At 36.5% G+C, this 21939-nt stretch overlaps 1 long non-coding RNA gene across 1 annotated transcript in view; it reads right to left on the minus strand.

The window, feature by feature from the left end:
- The window catches only part of LOC134807294 (uncharacterized), a 48452-nt gene extending 36875 nt beyond the window's left edge, over window positions 1-11577 (minus strand). The window contains exon 1 of the long non-coding RNA XR_010147382.1: window positions 11510-11577. This is a non-coding gene — a long non-coding RNA (uncharacterized LOC134807294). The remainder of the gene's footprint in view (window positions 1-11509) is intronic.
- Window positions 11578-21939: the final 10362 nt, after the last annotated feature.

Below are 21939 nucleotides of genomic sequence, written 5' to 3' on the forward strand. Positions count from 1 at the left end.
CCTACTTTGATGGACTAATTAGGGAATGTGATAAAGTTTAAGCTGTTAGCTGAAAATGACGAAGAGCCAACTAGGTGAAGTAGGTGAAAAAGCATTTCAGGCAGATGAAACACCTTGTAAAGACTTTATGGCCAGGAAAAGTTTGGTGTATTTGAGGCATGGAAAGGAGGCCAAACTTGGCTATTCTCTATTGGGTAATGGAGAGATTCAAAATAGACTGGAATAATCAGCAGAGGCTGGATCCCTCCCCATTTGAGGGAGTTTGAATTTTATACAAAAGGCGGTGGGTGGTGTTTTAAGCAGGGGAGTGGCATGCTTTTGTTCGTGATTTTAGAAGATGACCCTGGCTGCCATGTGGACAATAGATTGAAGAGAAACAAGATTTAAATGAGAAGACCAACTAGGAGACTACTGCAATAGTCCAGGCAAGAGGTATTATTGCCTTAACAGAAGGAATTAAGATGAAAGGAAATAGATAAGACTATTAGAGATATATGTTGGAGCTCAAGTTATAGGGCTTAGTCATTATATGTGGCATATAGGCGTAAGAAAAGAGAAAGAATCAAGGATAATGCCCACTAAATGCAGAATATTCTTTCCCAAGTAATTGAAACTCCTACTAATTTTAAATGAGCTTTACCTGTTGTGAAATCTTCATGCTTAGAACTCTTTGTCATTCCCTATTATAAAGGCTACGCTACTTAGCTTGGCACAGGGATGGCCTCAATAAGTCTTTTGCCTGAACAGCCAGCCTCATCTCTTCACCTACGTCTATCACAGTGAGCTGCTCATTCTTCTGGGAACATGGCATGATGACAAAACACATCCCCTTCCCTCTGCCTGGAATATCTTTCCAGCTCACCTCCATGAAGTCTTCCACATTGGCAAGGTGTTTCATCACTTCTCCTACTTTGTTCTCATAGCATCCTGCTGACCCCTTTCTTTCTTCTTATCTCACCATATGTTAGTGATCCATCCCACCATACGCTGTATATCTGTATGTCCCATTAACCATGGGCCTCCTGAGAGCCAAAAACTCATCTAATTCTTATTTCATATCTCTGTCTGCTCCTAGCATAATCATAAGCACATGGTAGAGACTCAATTAATGATTGTCAAGTAAATAACAGAGATAACAGAGGTGACTGGAAGTGTTTGACAGTTATTGGTAGATACACTTATTTCTGATGAATATCAAGATATCATGATTTCTCTCTAAGTGAGAATCAAAGAATCCCAAAGGCCCACCAGAAAAGACAGAAATGTGATTCATACACTTATGAAATCATTCATTTGACAAATACTGAGCACCTATTATGTGTCATGGTTCCAAGTGTCAGGCACATAGCAGGAAATAGGGTAGACAGGCCTCAATTCTCATGGATATTACATTCTTTTGAGAGAAACAAATGATAATTAAATGTACAAAAAAGTGAATAAGGTAACTTCACATGGCTGTGACCACAATAAAACAGAATAACATGATTGAGTCTGAGTGGGGGTCTCTGAAATGTGCTTAGAGAAGAGATCTGTTAACCAGTAACATAACAACAGGAGAGAAAAGTTTCCAGGCAGACACTCTAACTACAAGTCCCAGAGTTAGAAAGAAAGAAAGACAAAGAAAGAAAGAAAGAAAGAAAGAAAGAAAGAAAGAAAGAAAGAAAGAAAGAAAGAAAGACAAAGAAAGAAAGAAAGAAAGAAAGAAAGAAAGAAAGAAAGAAAGAAAGAAAGAAAGAAAGAAAGAGGGAGGGAGGGAAGGAAGGAAGGAAGGAAGGAGAAAAGAAGCCTAGGCCGGGTGTGGTGACTCATGCCTGTGATCCCAGCACTTTGGGAGGCCAAGGCAGGTGGATCACCTGAAGTCAGGATTTCGAGACCAGCCTGGCCAACATGGTGAAAACCTGTCCCTACTAAAAATACAAAAAAATTAACCAAACATAGTGGCAGGCGCCTATAATCCCAGTTACTTGGGAGGCTGAGACAAGAGAATCGCTTGAACCCAGGACGCGGAGGTTGCAGTGAGCTGAGATGGCACCATTGCACTCCAGCCTGGGCAACAGAGCGAGACTTCATCTCAAAAAAAAAAAAAAAAAAAAAGAAGAAGAAGCAGCCTATGATATACCCTAAGCTCTACTTTCAAATGCCATGTCAGGTTTTATACTGTAAAAAAATCAAAGCAAACAAAATCATCAATACGTTTTTAAACAAGTTTAAAATTTCAGGGAAATCATACTTTACGTACATATCTGTAACCTACTTGCCTTTATTAACTTCATATCTTTTATTGTCATTACATTTGTTCTACAAAAATTTGTAATAGCTATACAGTATTTCTACACAGATGTAACACAGTTTAGGTAATCAAACCTCTATTTTTGTCCATTTATATCATTTTCAATTTCTCGTAAGTAACAGGAAGGTAAACATCTTTAACTGTAAATACTTTGTAAATACATGATTTTTTGGCATGTGTGACAAATTCTTAGGAGAAAAACTGCTGAGTCAAATATTTTCATCCACATGTCCAATTTGTCCTGAGAAGTTTTGTAACCATTTGCTATCCCACCATGAGCAAGCGGAGGTTAGATGCCTGATTAGAATTAGCTTGTTTTGTATCATATGAACAAAAGGAGAATTGTGCAACTTATTCCCAAGAAAGGCCACCAACGTGGTTGGAACAGCCATCTGAAACCTTCAAGGACAACATTCCAGTAGCAGTTGTTTCTACAATCATCAGGACTGTAGGTGCAGCCCTTACCCATTTGAAGTAGTTAAAAATCATCCACACTATTCTCAGTGGGCAGAATGAGAGGATTTCCGTCTACTGAAACACAACATGGCTGATTTCTGATTTAACTATCAATGGTCTTCAAGCATCTAACCTAGAAAAAATCTAAGAGTTCCTAAGGTTTACCAAACTGATCACCAATTTCAATAGGAAATTGACAATTTATGAGAAAAATCACTGAGACTTCAGACTTCAAAGGAACAGCCATTGCTAAATCTACCAGCTTCTGCTTTTCAATGACTATCTCAACAAAACATTCAGGGCAGTCACTATTTCTGCCAGGAAAAAAAAAAAAAGCAACACATAAATACATTGTATGACTGGGGAAAAGGTAATCTAAATGCATTGCTCCTGCAACTTTTAAAAATTAATAAGTCATTTAAATTGTCTCTTGTAATCATTGAAATTTACAACTGGAAGGGTTTTGAGATATGACCTTGACTTACGATTTCTTACCTTTGAAGAAACAGAGGCCCAATTTTGATGTAAAAATATTTTTGAGAGTCCCAACTTAATAATAAACTTTTTTAGTTTATTGTTTGAGAACATAATCATGACAATGAATCTATGAATCCAGAAATAATTTTTAAGTTTATTTTGATATCCCCAAAACAAACCTACACACCTGTAAAATAGGAACACATATATAAGCAAAACACATGATTTATTTAGTCAGTGGATCACTTGCAATGAACTCCAAGCACATTGCTTGCTCCTTCCCCACCTCAGGAGTTTGTCTACTACAGATTAGGAATTACTGAGCTTATAATATTAGCAGTGAGGCAACTAAAGTGCATGAAAGTCATGTGAATTATCCAAACCATAGAATTAGCAAAGGAGCTAAAACTGGAGCCAGAGCACCTGATTTTTCCTCTAAAGCTCTTTCCTGAGCTGGGTTGGGACTACAGCTAAACTAAGGGTGTCCAGTCTTTTGTTTCCCTGGGCTACATTAGGAGAAGATTTGCCTTGTGCCACATATAAAATACACTAACACTAACAATAGCTGATAAGCTTAAAAAATTGCAAAAAAAAAAATCTCATAATGTTTCAAGAAAGTTTACAAATTTCTGTTGGGCCACATTCAAAGCTGTCCTGGGCTGCATGTGGCCTGCTGGCTATGGGTTGGACAAGCTTGAGCTAAATCATTTACCACTGTGATCTTGAAAGTCACCTCACCTTGCTAAGCCTCAATACCCTAATCCATGCAGTGAATAATTATATAATTCATGTAGGTGCTTCCTCTGAAAGCCCAGTTTCTGACCCAGAGCAGGTGCTCTGTACACATTAGCTATTTTCATTATTGTTATCTTGATTATTTCCATTTCCACAACATCTTTGCTTTAGACTTTATCACAAACAAATGAAAGTGCACCAAACCTTTACAATTTATCTGCCAGGGCTCTCTGCTTATCAATTCTTCAATTACCTAATGCAACCCCATGTCATTCAGGGCTTCAGAAATGCCTTCCCATTTTGATTGGAGGAGAAGTGGTTCCCGCTCTGTAACTTATCAACTAACCTTGCCTCTTGGGTATTTACATAAAGAATGGGAATTTATTTGAAAAGAAACTGTGGGAATAAATTGCCCTTAACTATTCTCCCACAACTATGTGCTATGAATTTGCATCATTCATTTCTATCTCTCTGCAGGCTGATACACAGTTTGTTTATAAAAAGTGAGATCTTGTGTGTCTTGACTAATAAGATCATGAACTCTGCTGAAGAAATGCTATTATTTCTGCTATGAAATTGGTTTATTTAATGGATTTTCATTTAAATGCATTGTTAAGCTAAAACAAACAAAGAAAACAAGAAAGCGACATCCTGATTTCCCAACATGATAATTAGAGCATAGAGAAATTCAAAGATCCTCCTTTCCTCTCTCTTGTCTTTTTTGCTATGTGGTTATTAGGCCTATAGCATAGTCAAGATGTTACTCTAAAGCAGACTTCATCAGGAAATAAGGAATTCGCTATATTTTGCAAAGGACTATCATAAGTATTTCAAATTGTTTTTCTATAGTGCACAAATGACAGCACATTTGATGCTTTTCTTGCCAGACCATACGTACATATCACAAATTATCACATACATCGGATATATGCTTGTCCGAGACAAAAATAGGAATGGGAAAGAGAAGTTTTTTACTATTCCTTTGATGTAAATCTTAAACCAGACTGACATTAGTTATATTGGCTAAAAGCTTCCTGAATCTGCTGCAATAAAAAAATTGTTTGCTAACATAGGACTTGATGATCACCACAGTGATTGAGTCAAAAACTGAGTCAAGGCTGGGCACGGTGGCTCACGCCTGTAATCCCAGCACTTTGGGAGGCTGAGGCAGGTGGATCACGAGGTCAGGAGTTCGAGACCAGCCTGGCCAAGATGGTGAAACCCCATTTCTACTAAAAATACAAAACAAAACAAAACAAAACAAATCAGCCTGCCACAGTGGCGGGCACCTGTAATCCCAGCTACTCGAGAGGCTGAGGCAGGAGAATCGCTTGAACCTAGGAGGTGGAGGTTGCTGTAAGCCGAGATCATGCCACTGCATTTTAGCCTTATCCTGGGCAACAGAGCAAGACTCCATCTCAAAAAAGAAAAAAACAAAAACAAGCAAAAAAGAAAAAAAAAAACTGAGTCAAGTGAGGAAGAAAAAGAAAAGAGAATGTGAGTTGGGGGAGAAAATGTCCTTGCTGCACATTTACAAGACAAAGTCAGAGTCTTGGCTCAAACACCGATAACTTGATTTTGGACAAATCACCTAACCTCTTTAAGCAGTTTTCCTCATTTTATAAAGTGGAAATAATAATAATCTTAGCCAGTTTATCTATCAGGGTTGTGATGAGAATCAAACCAGTTGATGATTATAAAAAGATTTTGTAAATTGTTAAATGTATACAAAATACATGAGTAAAGTTATAGCTTTTTCAGTCTCTCTTGATTTGTTTTCACATACCATGGAAGAAATTAGGTAAGACATAAAAGTAGACTCAGCTTCAGTTCTTTATTTTCACACTTAGTGAAGTGCCTATCATCTGAGAGAGCAAACAATGCTTTTATTCTTGCATCATAAAAAAAACAAAAGTGAGATCTCTCCTTGAACATTGTGATCTAATCATGCTTTGTTGTATTTCACTTCCTGTAGAGTGGACAGTCTTATCTGACTATCAAACGTTATGGTCACAATGTTGAAACTCCATATTCACTTTTATCTCCCACCTCTTTAACAATCTGCTTGATGCAATCAGTATCAAGACTGCCTTATCTGCCCTCTAAAATATTTTTCTGTTAATCACCAGGTAATTCAATTGAGACAGTGATTGTGTCTTAAAAATAACTGAATGTATACAGTTTCCTTTTTGATGTACTAATTCCCTAGTGGCAAATTTTATCTTTTTGTATATATCTCTCTGTGACCTTTTAGAAATTACCAGCAGCTTTAAAAACATCATTTTAACATATTTTGAACATAAATCATCTAAACCAACACAATAATAAAATATGTATTATTCCCTTATTTTAAACTTAAAAAAAGTTTTCCACGCATATGAATAAGATATAGTAAGGAATGGTTCTTTTTAAAAAGTTGGGGTGTTTGAAAACAGGAATATTATTTGTTCTTTATAGGCAAATCTGTATTTTTTCCTATTCACTACCATCATCAATTACGTTTAATTTAAAGCTCTGGTTAATATCCAGGGCCACTTGTCCCTGGGGGAAAGTTATATTCTGAAGATTGTTTTAGAAAGATTCTAGTGCCTATGTTCTCACCGCTGAGCAAAAAGGAAGATTGAAGAGTGAAGTTTTGCAGATGGGTTCCCTAAGAAAGCAAAGACACATGTGTGTTTTCTTAGTGACGCTCATATGCTTTTAGTTCACCTTGTGACACCTGTGGCTGCTCTATATCAGACAGCATGTGTCTGGTGGCAGCACCCAAATGTTAAAATCCAGCATGCAAAGCCAAAATCATCAACATGTGATTTACCAGTGAATCAGCCTGAATTTGCTCCCTTAAAGAAGAATGGTGCCTGTATGTAAAAATCACGAAGCATGCACCATTGGTGGCACTTGGTGGCTTATTCATTATTCTGTTTGGTAGATTGGAGAGGCAGAAGAATAAAAAGAGTTATTGTTCTCATTTCCATGTGATTTGACTCAGGCATGTTTAAAGAGTAGCTCTTGTACCAGGGAAATGAAGATTTGATCCTGCACTGCTCTTAAGGTAAATATTTTTACTTAATTTGATCTAAATGAACATTGGACTCTACCCTTATTTTTTTCTCCTGGTATTTTCTCTTCTCATTAAAATCTCTGACGCTGCTTTGTCACAGTTTCCACTGACAACAGGGTCTCATGCTCATTATATGCTGGCTCTGAGTTTTGGGACAAAGGTCACTTAAAGAAGAGAAAATCATGTTAAAGAAACCTTGGAGAGAAAATTTGAATATGGCAACAACTATAAATCTGTTGTAAATATAATGAGTTTTGACTACTTTTTCTCTAGAGAAAAACTCAAGCCATCAAAGAAAATTTCTTAAGCAGTAAACTTTCATTCTACAAAATATTGTCTTTTAACTTCTTACTGATGTATCTTCTTTTGGAAATGTAAGCACTTAATGACATATTGACTCTTGCTGAAGCCACAAGCCAATTACTCATCCTTCCAGATAGATTTTTTTTCATGGAGTGATGGAGATGGGAACATGTAGAAGAAGATAGAAATAAAATTAAAAATTCATTGGGAAAACAGAATAAGAACCATTTAAACATGAACTCAATTGTAAGCGACAAGGTATAAAAAACGAGGTGTTTTATAGAATCAAATATAAAAACTTGACTAGAATAATAGGAAAGATGTGTTAGTAAAACCATGGCAATATGATAACACCATTGTTATTTATTGAACACTTTCTATGTGTTAGGCATGTGCTAAATATAGTAGCTAAATATAGTATTTATCTCATTATGTGTGTACCCAGAGATAAGCCCATTTGGGATGTATAATATCTCAACTTCTGGGTCCATTTCATTTAATATCCTTGCTCTAGTATGTGAAGTATGTATGTTATTTGCATTGACAAAGACTGACCTGAATGCTGCATAGCTCACAAAGTGCTGAGGGATGGAAGGGGAGCTGCCATCACATCTGTACTCTTCTAAAGTTGGATCACATGAAGTTCTCCTTCCAGAAAGCTCTGGTTTAGTATCCCAGGCAATTCCATAAATCCATAACATAATTTGGTTCATAATTTCTTTTTGTACAGCTATGCCTTTGTTTATTTTTTATGCATTAAATGTGAATTACTTAAACATTACTATGTGTGTTTTGTATGAGTGCAATCTTATGAATATAGTGTACAACGGCTATGAAAGAATTTAACTAGAAAAAATGGCAAAATTTTAAAACAATTGATGAAAGTAATAACTTGTTAGTTGTATAATGCTAATCAATATTAACTATCGAAGAAATTATGTCCATTGTTATGGGTTTTGGTGTTCTTTTGGGATAAGTCAATGTTAGCATTCAGAATACATAAAATTTAATTTTTTGAAATTTTTAGGGATTCCACTTATTTCTCATAATGAATTCCTTAAGGTATTTTCAGGCACAAACTCTAAGTATAATTATTCTCATTTTACTATATAAGAAACTAATATCAACAAGTTTAATGATCTGCCCAAGGACATACATATGATGAAGTTGGAGTATAAACTGTCTGACTGTTACAGCTTGTTATCAATGTTGAAACTAATGTTATCAAATCCTGTTACTATAGGACAATGCTTGCCTAACAAAGAACTAGCTCACCAAATGAGAATTTATATGCTTCTTCTAATAGTTATGCCATTGTTTAGAATATTTTTTGAAGTTATCTTTAAGTCATGTCCTTGGAGACTATTTATGGAGCTCACAAAATAATGTTTCAGTACTTTGCAGTCATCTTTGAACACAACTTGACCATCTATCTTATTGATAAGAGCTTTTCCTGACTGCAACTTGAAAAACTTCTAAAAAGACCAAGATGTTGGCACCATTGCTACTTTTTTAAAAAAGTGAGATACAGTCCCTAGGTGCTGAAAGTGGAGTCTCTAAACTGGCTTGGAAAATGATAATATTATCGCTTCCCAACTAATTTTGTACATCTGTTAAAAATATAGTTTTGTCAATCATAGACTCAAAGATCTTAGCATTTAGAGGATTTTGAGAGACTCTGAGATTCAGAAAAGATAACATAGGCTCCTGTAATCTCAGCACTTTGGGAGGCTAAGGAGGGTGGATCGCCTGAGCTCAGGAGTTCAAGACCAGCCTGGCCAACATGGCTAAACCCCAACTCTACCAAAAATACAAAAAATTAGCCAGGCGTGGTTGTGTGCACCTGTAGTCCCAGCTACTTGGAAGGCTGAGGTGGGAGGATTGCTTGAGCCCAGGAGGTCGAGACTGCTGTGAGCCAAGATTGTGCCACTGCACTGCAGCCTGGGTGACAGAGGAAGACCCTGTCAAAAAAAAAAAAAAAAAAAATAGGGAAATTAGGAGATTTTTGTTTTGCCAAAAAAAAAAAAAAAAAGTTTCTGAAGGGTAAATTCAATAGGGGACAGTGGAATAATATATTCAAAGTACTAAAGGAAAATAGCTATGAACCTAGAACTCTATGCCCAGTTTAATTATCATTTAAGTAGAATTTAAGACCCTTCTTTTTGGCAAGATCAAAGTGGCAGGTAGAGGGTCAGAAGTTGAGGACAGCAACATTCTAGTAGAAAATGCTTGTTGAAGGAAAAGATTTCTAAGAGAGCTTTCCTGAGACCATGGCAGTCACAAATACCTTGTCATTTGTGATTAGTTCTTTAGAAACACTTTTACAACACAGTACTCACAGATTTCTACTTACAAAATCAAGCAACAAGAATCCCGTAAAAAGATGAGCTCACAATAAAATTTTTTTAATGAAATGAAAGTATCATAGAGCCAGTAAATGCAGCAAACAAAAGAATTAGCACTTCTGAAAAATGAACAGATAAATTCACAAAAACTCCAATATAATTACATTTTCATTGAAATTAAAAACTCTTAGAATATTTGCAAAAGGGTACATACAAACACAACAGTTTACTTCTGAGAAGGGAAACCAAGGGAAAGGGGACACGAGTAGGGTGGAAACTTACATTATGCACACACTGTCTTTTAATAAAATGTTCGGATTTTTACAGCTTACACTTTTAAAAATACACTTAAAAAAGCAGTCTGGTACTATTATATTATCATTGGATAAAATAGACTTTCAGGAAGAAAATGAAGATGATCTTTTTTGATCATTAAATTCTTTTTAACAATAGAGATAGAACCATCTTGTTTCTGAGTGCTCTAAAAATACAGTTTCAAAATACATAAAGAAAGAACTAGACAAATACAGTATCATAATAAAGATGTTTGAATTATACCCTCTAGAAATTGGTAAGCGGAGTGAACAAAAATCAATTAGGCATATAGAAAATGCAAACAACACAACCAACAACTTGGATCTGATTGACATATGTAATCCTGTACTCAACGGAGAATATGTTTTCTTCTTGAGACCACTCGTATATACAAAAATTGAGTAGTATCCTTGGCAAAGGAATCTCAACAGATACTGAAGAATCATTATCCTGTAGTCCACACTGTATGATGCAAAAACATCAACAATCAACTATAAAAAGAAGGAAGAATCCCAAATAGTTGGAAACACAAAGTCCTTCTTGTAAATAATTCATGGGTTAATATAGAAATCTTAAGGGAATTTGTGACATGCTTGGAACTGAATGACAGTGAAATCACTACATATCTAAACTGTCAGAATGCAACTAGAAAAGGACTTAAAGGGAATATTGTAGTCTTAAATGCACACATTTTAAAACAGGAAATATTGAAAATGAGTAAAGCAATCAGCTCAAGGAGGTAGATGAAAACAGTATTGCACACTTGAAGTAAATGGAAAGAAACAGTAAGTGCAGAAAATAATAACATAGAAAACAAAAAAGAAGAGAAGAAATGAAAGTTAAAAGCTGAGTCTTTGTAAAGACTAATGCAATATATAAACTGACAAGATTGATCATGGGGAAAAGAAACAGTACATAGACAAACAATATTAGGAATGAAAAAAGAGGATAACTTTAGATGCATTGAAGATGGTAAGACCATAAGAAAATATGAGCAACTCTATTCCAGTACTATTGCAATCTTACATAAAGCAGATAATTTACTTTAAAAAAACCATGAGTTATTACCAAAGTTAAATCAAGAAGAAACAGATTATTGTAATGTACATCTAATAAGTGAAGAACCTAAATTAACAATGAGAACTTTATTCACCAAAAGAAAGTATCAGACCCAGACAGGTGTCTTTAATATTGACACATAAGCTTTATACGAATTATTCCAGAAATTAGACTGAGAAGAAAAGCTGCCCATCCACTGTTATGAGTCTATCAAAACTAGACAAAAAAGCATTTAATGGGAAGATTATGGACCTCGCTCACCAATGAATACAGGTGCAAAAAACTTAAATAATATATTAGCAGAATAAATACAATATTGTATTTAAAATACGTGGTGACCAAGTAGTATCTATTTCAACAATATAAAAACATGGTTATCATGGAAATGTTGTCAGAAAGATGTCCAAGTTCAAGCAAGAGGAAACTTGTTTAAAATGGCTTGCACAAGTAGGCATTTATTTTACTCACATAAAAAGAAATCTGGAGGTAGTCAGTGGCCGGTGTTGGTTCAGTGGCTCACCAGTATCAGGAGTGATGATTCTTTACTCTTTTACCCATGCTTATACAGGGACTGCTGGCAGCTCTGACGTTAGACAAAGGTTAGAAAAAGGAAAAAGGAGGATGGGTGAAGGGTTCCATCTGCCATGTTTTTCTCTTTTTTTTTCCTGGAGTCTTCCCGGCAGAATTCCACTTAACAGATCATCGGCCAGACTGGCCAGAATGCCACCTGTAGCTGAAAGGGAGGTTGTAAAAGCAGTGAAAATATAATTATAATTAGCTTCCACCACTGATGCCCTGAACAAAATCAACATTCTGTTAGCAAGAGCAATGGGGAAGAATAACTATTTTATAGTCAACAAGTAGTGTCTGCCTTAAAAACCTAGCAGAGAAATTCACTATGTTAACAGATTAAAAGAGAAAATTGATATGATCATCTCATTAGATGCAAAAAAAAGCATTTAGTAAAACAATAACTACTAACAAACTAGAAATTTCAGGAAATTTTGTCAACACAATAGAGAGTATATGTGAAAAACTTCTGGCAAACAATACTTAGTGCTGAAACTTTAGAAATATTATCTTTAAAGTGAGAAACAAAAGGAGGATACCATTATATCTGATAAACACAATAAAATATAATTACATATTATATATATGTACTTGTATACATATATGATATACAAATATAGACAAATAAATTATAGCATATTCATTCATTTAGTGATATGCTATCGATCAATTAAAACGTTCAATGAATGCACTAGATCTTTACCTATCAACACTGATATATGTCAAACATATATCAAAATACTGAGTAGCCAAAGGATATATACCATATATTGCCACTGAGGTAAATTTTAAAACCTTGAAACTACTACTATATATTATTTATTAACACCTGAATTTGTAATAAACATAGAAGTCATACCTCCACTTCATCTAGAAAAAGAAGGAAGGAAAAGAGATAGATGAGGGATACAAGAAGGCTTCTACTGTTTAGAAATTCTTATCTTAAAAAAAAGAGACTAAAGCAAATATGTCAAAATGTCAGAATGTGTCCAATCTGATTATGGGTACATGATTCTGCTTTGTGTTCTTTTTTGCACACTCTAAAATGTTTCACCTATTTCATAAGGGTAAAAACCTCAAGAATATCTTTTGTCTCTGATGTCCCCAGTCTGTGACAAGTTCTAGAACCCCAAGAATTTTCCAGTGGTTTGTCTAATGTCCCACATGAGGGAGCCAGACCCTAAAGCTGCAAGTGTGCTGACCTCAATCATTCTGTAGGTTTCCTGGGCTCTTTGGTTCTCACCTCCCACCCTGGACTAGCACCTGCTGAGGTCTCTAAACCAAAAGCCTGTTGGTCCTGATCCTTGCTGCTTTTATGGAGCCCTGCAATAGTTTTCCTAGGTGGGAGGAAACAGGCATCCCTCAGTTTCACTCCTAGATGAGCAACTTTTAGCCAAAACTTATTGTTTCAGGCCCCAAGTATGATGGCCCTGTTCTATGTAACATATAGATCTACCCTTCTCCTTTCCTGCCATGCTGGAACAGCTTCAATAGCAATGCAATGTGCCTGAAATCAGCCATACCCTTTCATCTGCCATGATCCCAAGATCCCTGAAATGACCCTGTTCTCACTGTGGGCAAGTGAGTACTGGTTCTTCTCAACTTTTAGGTGTTCCTTGAGGCTGTGGCTTCCCACCTCTGTTATTATCACTGCTAGTTCTCATCAGGGAAGTGAGGGGTGGGTCAGGGGAAGGGTAGGAGAAACTAGAGATTCTGTGGAATTATTTGCACCTGACAGGCCTGGTTACATAATTTGTGGGGCCCCATGCAAAATTAAAATGTGGGTTTTTTTGTTTACGAACCAATTGTGGAGCCCTGTGTGACTGCATGGGTCACACATCTATGAAGCTGGCTCTGGCACCTAGCCTACTTCCTCAGCTGTGGTAAGTTCTCTTGTCTCCTCAAAAATAGTCCCTCTAACCTACCTTTGCCTACCAACCAGATACCTCAAAGGATAAAATCTCTCCATCCTCATTCACAAGGACCACTTCATGAGCAGTGAATGATTGGCTGTACAAATACCCATGATCTTTGTTTCCATGGTTAATAATAGGAAACGAAGAAGGAAAATAGTCTAAAGCTGATGTATTTCCCAAGGTCTAGGCTAGCTATCATCCGGTGAGCATTTACTATGCACCAGAAACTGAACTAAGAACTTCATAAACATTATCTCATTTAATTCTTACAGAACCTTTGTATATAGATATTATTATATTCTAATTTTAAAGATAAAGAAACAAAGATTACAGAACTGTATGTTTTTTTTAGCACAGTTTTGTTTTACCTGAATTCCTATCTCTCATTCCCTTTTCTAGACAAGAAAAGAATCTGAGTGGTCCATTGACTCAGGATATGATTGGTTAACATTGAACAATATTGATTAAAGACCCACTGTCCAGAGGACTAGATACTATGAGAAGAGCCACAAGACTTAAATTTCTCATGAAGTTTGTACATGCCCTGAGGACATGGCACTTGTAAGTATACATGTCAATACATTGTGTGGTGGGCATTAGGACTGTTCACAGATATTCTCTTTTTTTTCTGGCACATGATAGGACTGTACTGTACCGCCTACTTATGACCACGTGACTTGCTTTTTTCAATAGAATGTGAATCAGAAGTGATGTGTGTTATTTAATAGAAGAAGCATTAAGACTCTATTTCTCTGCTATATATCTTTCCCTCTCCCATGGAGATCAATAGCACTACGGATTGTGACTGCTCTGTCATCTGGGTCTCCAAAGTGAGAATAACAACAATGTAGAGCAGAGCTCCTAGATGACCTGCGGCAGACATCTAGTATTGTGAAATAATCCTTTGTTGTTTGAAGACTTTGAGGATTTGGGTATTGCTTGTTATTACAGCATAACCTAATCTATCCTGATTCATATGAAAGGAAGCAGTGCTAAGGGGAAGCAGTCCTATCATATCATTTATTGCATTAGAAAATGAAATAGTTGCAGATAGCCTGACCAGAAACACAAAATCAACTGTCCATAATTGACTTATCTTTCAACTTCCAACCTAAATATGATAACAATAGGAAAACACATATCCAGTGTTTACTATAGGCCCCTGTTCAAAATGCTTCATGAATATTTACTCATTTAGTCCTCATGACAACCCTGTAAATAAGGTATTTTTATCTTCCTTTTATAGAGAAGGAAACTAAGCACAGAGAGATTAAATTGCCCAAGATCATACAGCTAATAAGCAAGGGGAGCTGGAATTTGAACTTCAGGAGTCTGATTCCCAAATGCATACCTTTGACTACAAAGTTCTACTTCCTCTGTGTAACTCAAAACTTAAACAAATTCCGGGAGCACAAAAGCTGCTTCAGAGTTGTAGAGAATATAGATTGCTCACCTCCTCCTCATAAAAGTCATCCCTCTCCTCCCTGTCCCTTTGCATCCAGAAATAGTACTCTGATTCCTTTGAGTAATTCCCTCTCTTCCACTTTCAGCCAACATGGCTTGGATGGGGTTGACACAAGTCCTGCTCTAAGGATACATCTGGATTGCCTTAAACCAGCCAGCCTGTTTTCTCTCTTGGATTGGTTTGGGGATTAGAGTCAGTGTGAAGAGGGGTTAGCTGGTGTTTCTAGGGAAAGGAAGGTTTCTTTCTCTACTATTGTAATTGGCAGAGTATGAGTGTGAAGCCTGCATCTGTAGCCACCTTAAAGCTCTGAGGGACATGATGGAAATTCACAGTGCTTGAAATGGAACCAACCCACAGGAAGCAAAGCCAAGAGCCAGATGCTACTGTCACTGTTTGAACCCTGAATCAAGCCACACCTGAAGGCAGCTGTACCTGTGTACTTTTGAGTTTTATGAGCCAATTAATTTCTCTTTTTACCTTAATCCATTTTGAGTTGGTTTTCCTGTCACTTACAGCAAAAAAAAAAAAAAAAAAAAAAAAAAAATCTGAACCTATGGAAAAGTAAACAAAATGAACAAGAGCAACAGTAAAACACACAAAAATCTATGAGAGATATCAACTATTCATTTCTGCTTAAGGGGTGAAGATCAATCTGAATTATCAAAATGACTGAATCCAACATTATTAAACAGCAAGACAAATAATAAAACAGCAACTCCATTTCATCAACTTCGGGAAATCTCTAAAAATGTATTCAATTGCAAAGGGAGGCACCCTGTAGATCTTAAATAGCTTGCTATACTTTTTTTAAAAAAGCAAATGGCTAAGAATTATTTCTAACTGTTCACCTTTAGTCATTGTTGGAATACAAAAAACACTGTTCAAGCACTGTCTTAAAATTTGCTGGGTTTACTTCTTAGGATGGCTAAGATGCATTCTGTTACATCATTAGGCCTTCTTTGTAAAAAAAAAATAATAATTCTAGAGACCCTTTCATGGCAGAAATTATTATTTGTTGGTCAAATGACCCAAAGTGTGTATGAATTTAATGAAGTCTTTAAGTAATTTTTAATTTTATCTATCACAATAGCATTCATGTACATTTGGAAATTAGTCACATAAGGATGTACTGGCTCAGTTCACAGTTATGCTTACCCTACATATGGATCCTCAGGGCATTAAATAACTGTAATATTCCCTCCCCAGCTGATGATGAAGCCCAGTTTCTTTCTAAGCTTTCCAATTATTGCAGTTGCTGATTTGGTATGATCTACAACAGGAGTTGGAAAATATTTTCTCTACAGGCCCACATAGTAAATAGTTTATGCTTCATGGGTCATGTTGCAACCACTCAACTCCATTGTTACAGCCTGAAAGCAACCATAGGCAACACATGAACAAGCAAGCATGGCTGTTCTCCAAAGAATGCTTATTTCCAAAAACAGGTGGCTTGCCAGGTTTGGCTCAGAGGCCATGGTCTGTCTACACCTTATCTAAAATAACAACATTGTACTATTTTAGATGTGTTGAGAAGTTTCCTCAAACCTTGAGATTCTTGCTCCCCAAGTTGGAGTGGTTTTATGTGGCCAGACCATCTGACTTGGGGAAGAAAGCAAATATCTTGAATCGTACATCTTATGTCTTCCAGTTAGTGTTAACTATGATTACTAATCATTGTCAAATGAAGAGAGTATAAAAATAACAATTTAACATGTGCCAGAACTGTGCTGTCGGCTTTATTTATACGACATCCTTGAGTACTTACAACACCACCAGAAAAGATGAATATGTAGAGATAGAAAACCCTCATGGGAAAAAGAAAATTTATAGGTGTGAGACAATGAGTGCAATGGAAAGAACATGAATTTTGGACAGATAAGACTTGATTTCAAGTCCTGGCTTCACTCCTCCATTCCATGTGACCTTGGCCAGATTTTATACGTCTCTTGAGTTTCTTCATTCATAATTGAAAATATAAAACTATATGAGAAAATTATGTTGTAATTGTAATTTATAATATTACCTATCTTTTAGAGACATGGTAAGGGTTTTTGAAGTGAGCGAAAAAATCATGTAGCACTGGAACATGGTAAGCACTCATTAAACCTGAGCCATTCCATGTGCTACACATAATGATAAAGTGACTTGCTGAAGGTCACATAGTAGTATGGGTGGAATTAGGATTGGCACTCCACCCCGACTGACTTCAAAGCTTGTGAACTTGCTACTGCATTGCACCGCCTCCCAGCTATAAATTTGAAGTGGTGTTATTCAACTTATGCATGGAAATTGCTCAGTGTATTAAAATATGAAATCTCCAAAGCCAGTCACATGAGGTGAGTCATCTCTGTTGGGCCATGGAAGCTGGGTGCATGTTTCTGGAAGTAAACATGATGTATCCAGCATATCTTGTGGCTGACGCTGCCATGTAATACTCGATTTGTCTTTCCTCTGCACGCAGACACTATGGGAAATACTCGTAACTTCTAAGTCTAGTTCAGATTCTCTTGGCTGCCAAATTCCGAAACAGCCATAAAATGTGATTTGCACTCCTAGCCGCTCAGGAATCTCTCCGTTACCTCAGAGAATCTGGCCACAAACAGGACTCAGAGTGGAAATTGCCCAACCTGTCTGCTATCACTCTCTTCAAAGAGACAGATCCGATCAGCATCTCTAAACTGTGACTCATGAGGTATTTTTGGCTATGTCAAGAACATTCTCAAACAAGGTACGTTTAATGTATACATTTTAGAGTTGGAAATGAATGGAGAGAACATCTAGATCTACACCCTCATTTTTCAAATGTGAAAATCAAGGCTCAGGGAAGTTAAATAACAAATCCAACACTTCTAGATTCCAGTCCCTGATCATTTCCCCACCCTAAATATAATCTGGGGTGGGGAGAGGGAGAGAGACACTTAAACCAGGGTTACGAGATTTAGCAAATAAAACTACAGGAAGCCCAGTTAAATTTGAATTTCAGTAAAATAACAAATACTTTAAAAATATAAACATGTCCCATGCAATAGTTGGGACAATGTTTGCAACATATTTATACTAAATAATTATTCTTTATCTGAAATTCAAATTTAACTGGGCATCCTGTATTTCACCTGGCACCTAGTCCAATCAAATAAGCAATGCCAAATTTCTACCTTCTGAAAAATATTTGAAAGTGTCAAGTTAGAATCTGGCTTAAGTGGAAGGATAGAAAAAAAAAAAAAAGAAAGTAAAGAAAAACCCTGAGTAGACAGGAAGAACTCAGGTGAAAATAATCAATGACTAGAAATGAAGTTAATGAAACCCAAGAAGAATAAGGAAGAAAGAAGAAAAGGAGGAAGGCAGAAAAAAACAGACCCCCTAGAAGGTGATGCTCTCTCCTTTATCTGAATCAGCTTGACAAAATAATGTTCAACCTACTGTCTTTTTCTGCGTCCCCCATTCGCCACTTGTCCTTCCTGCTCCAGTGTTACTTTCCCTGCTATATACAACTACCTTCCTTCTTCTCTGCTAAAATTGTATTATGTTTAAGTTGTAAATTTTAAGTCAAAGCCATACATTTAGATAATTTAAAACTCAAAGAGTACTGAAAAGCTTAAAAAGAAAAGCTCTAGTCCTTTTCCCCACCTCTAGGTTCTTTTGAGGAACCTAAATTAGGGTAGCCAGATTTGGCAAATAAAGATACAAGATGCTCAGTTAAATTTGAATTGCAGGTAAACAATAAATACCTTTAAATATAAACATGTTCCATGCACTAGTTGGGACAATGTTTACAATGTACTTATACTAAATAATGATTCTTTATCTGAAATTCAAATTTAAGTAGGTATCCTGCATTTTATCTGTCAAACCTACCCTAAATCAAATAAGCCATGCTAAGATTTCTGTCTTCCAAAAATATTTGAAAAACTACTTTTAAACTTCGTATCTATTTCAAAGGTGACCAGCAGTTCCCGTTTCCCCAGAACTGAAGTGTTTCCTGAGATGGGGGACTGTTGGTGGTAAAACCAAGACAGTCTTAGATAAACATGTATTATTCGTTGGTCACCTCATTTCTTATGTTAAAGATATTTCCATCTCACTAAACAATAAACCTTATTTTTGCTTATCAGTTTGAGACATTATCGTTAATTTCCTACTTTGAGAAGTGAGTATCTGTTTTGGTTATTTTTAAACGGTTGGTACAAAACCGTTTCCACATAGCACAAGTTCACCAATTTGGCCTAAAAGCCTTCAGAGAGTAGCTTCAGAGAGAATGTGTTTTCTCTAATCAGAGAAAACAAGAATTATGTTGTGTGAGTGTCAAGTTGCCATTTTATTGTCCCACTGAAATGCTTTCCCCCACCTAGGAATCCTTTTAAATTTTCTTAACTTTAATTGCCTTTTTCCCCCCACAAAGAAGTCAATTTAAATTAAACAGAATCCATCACTGTGATAATTTTTTAATGAGTAAAGATAATGTACTCTACAGAAATTGAAATGAGGTGTTCCCAGGATCATTTGCGAAGTCTCACAAAGTCCTCCTAAGAGTCAGCTGAAATTAATGAATCTCAGTCTCAGGACCGTCAATGCCATGTAACTGAGGGCTAGGTTCAATGGAAAAAAACCACACACAATAATAATAGTTACACTTTCCAATTTGAGCATTTAGCTCCTTTCGTTCCAAGATCCTGAGGAATTTTATAAACATTAAGCTCACAGGTGTGATTTATTAGATTAACTCACTGATAGACATCAAGGACTTTTTAATAAAGCTGGATTAAAAAGAGGAATAAATTAACATCCCAGGAAGATTTCCATGCTGGGGTGGAGCCCCCAGTATTGGAGGGAAGGTCAAGAAAAGAGATGTGCTCCTTAGCTCAAATTTCTTGAACTAACTCTGGTCTCAATACATAGTGACCACAGTTTGATGCGTCCTAATCTCCATTGAAAAATACCCCCTCCACAGCTTATTTGAGCTTCTCTTTATTGCTTCATCCTCATTCTTCCACTGGGTTTCAAAGACAAACAATGGCTTGTGAAACAGGTGACCTTCAGTTCAACAAGAAAAGTTTCTATGCTTTATGGAAATCTGAACACATGTTTGGTGATGCTTTTAGGGTAGAAGAGGTAGTCGTGGTACTGATCCAAAAACTAGGTTTTATTTTATAGGTTACTCAAGCCCTTCTTGGGTGGAGGGTCGGGTAGGGAAAAGATTTTTGGTCCTGTATTGTGGGCAATATGTTGTCCTGATAGATTCCTTTGTCTTAAGAAGGCAAACGGCTGCAAATTAAAATAAATTCTCAATAATAGTTTTCAATAATAGATTGAGTTTACGGAGATACAAAGAGAATTTCCATTATCCACCCTGTGAATTGAAGGGATGGATTAGCAAGGATAATACAAGAACAGTAAACTAAGTGATGTTTTATTGTCTTGTTTTAGCAAGCCCTGAATCAAGAGGGGATCAAATGTGAGGAGATTGGGGAATTGGAAACCCAACTTCTCATAAGGTATGAGATTCTAAAATAGAGCTAGAACTCTAGACTTTAATCTTTTTCCTCCAGGATAAGCAAATTCAATCCCCTCACTATACAGATGATACATTTGAGTTCTGGAGAATTAAAGTGACTTGAATAATTTAAGAAAGCTAATTAGTGGCAGATCCAGGATGTGAGCCCATGCCTCTCTCCTAATTCCTGTACCTCTGCTGTAAAACCACATGGACATGTTGGCTCTTTCCTTCTAACATTACATTGGCTGAAAGCATTTTCTGGAGACAGAAACAAGAAGCAAGTTTGCTTATCTGACAGACATAAAACAAGGGGAACAATTAGTGTAGCTTTCTTGGGAAGGTGACAGTGATTTTAAAAAACAGCCTATTAAATATGCAAAGCAATGGAGGAAGGCAGCCAAATGTCATAGGTAATCCAGAAGGAGAATAATTCACCTTTGGGCAACAGAATTTGCTATTATCTGTAATGTTTAAGCCAATGTTCAACATGAGATATCAATTCCCACATTTTTAGCTATCTAAGAGGCTTAGATGGCTATATTCTTAGAAAAAAAAAAGGGTAACAGGAATTATAATATTTAAGGAAACACTAGGTTGATCTTGGGAGAAAGATGGAAATAGTAAAGGCTCATGAATAATAATAGTAAAGGCTCATGAACTCTGGATTTGAAGAACCCTAAGCAGAAATTCCATCTACAATCCCCCTAGCAAATAACCATCCAACTACAGATCAACTCCACAAAAATAGGGAACTTACTAATTTAGGTGGCAGGCCTTTCCTTGTTAGGCAGGTTGTATCATAAGCATGCTCTTCAGTACACTGAGCCAATATGCTGCTCCCCTATGATAACTGTCAGTGAATAACTGTTGTTCTATAGTTCAGCCCTACAAATATTTGAGGTCTCTTATTTTCCAGGTTGTACTGAATTTTCTCTATTGATTCCGCTTCCTGAACACAGTCCATGGTACATTCTCTGCCTTGTACGCCCTAGTATAGGTTCCAGGAAGCTAAACCTTACAGAGAGAAACACAGGCTCTCTTGCCACCTGATTCTCATGTGGGTTTGGTCAAGAGGAAGGACCAAGAGGAACTTGGAGATCAGAAGGAAAAAGAGGTAGGGAATTTCCTTCTTGCTCTTTACTGGTGTCTACATTTTTGGTTGTGTTTATGTCCTTTTGTGACTATGGTTCCTGTCCAATAGTCCTTCCTCCATGAATCCCTTAACCTTGTCTACACCTTTGTAAGCAGCCACTTCATTAAAGTCCCTTGAACTATCTGAGCTGGATTCTGTTTCCTGCTAAGACTCTTGTTGATATACAGGTTAAAGAAGCATTCTCTGTTTCTGGAACTTCTCCTCAATTAACATGTTTTTTGGACATTCTCATTATTTTGGCTGCTTTCATTTGGTCACAGTCTAATTGTTCAAGTCCTGCCTGAAGAGTTTCATCCATAG

The sequence above is a fragment of the Pan troglodytes genome, chromosome 9, assembly GCF_028858775.2.
Source record: "Pan troglodytes isolate AG18354 chromosome 9, NHGRI_mPanTro3-v2.0_pri, whole genome shotgun sequence".
In the NCBI taxonomy this organism is placed as follows: Eukaryota; Metazoa; Chordata; class Mammalia; order Primates; family Hominidae; genus Pan; species Pan troglodytes.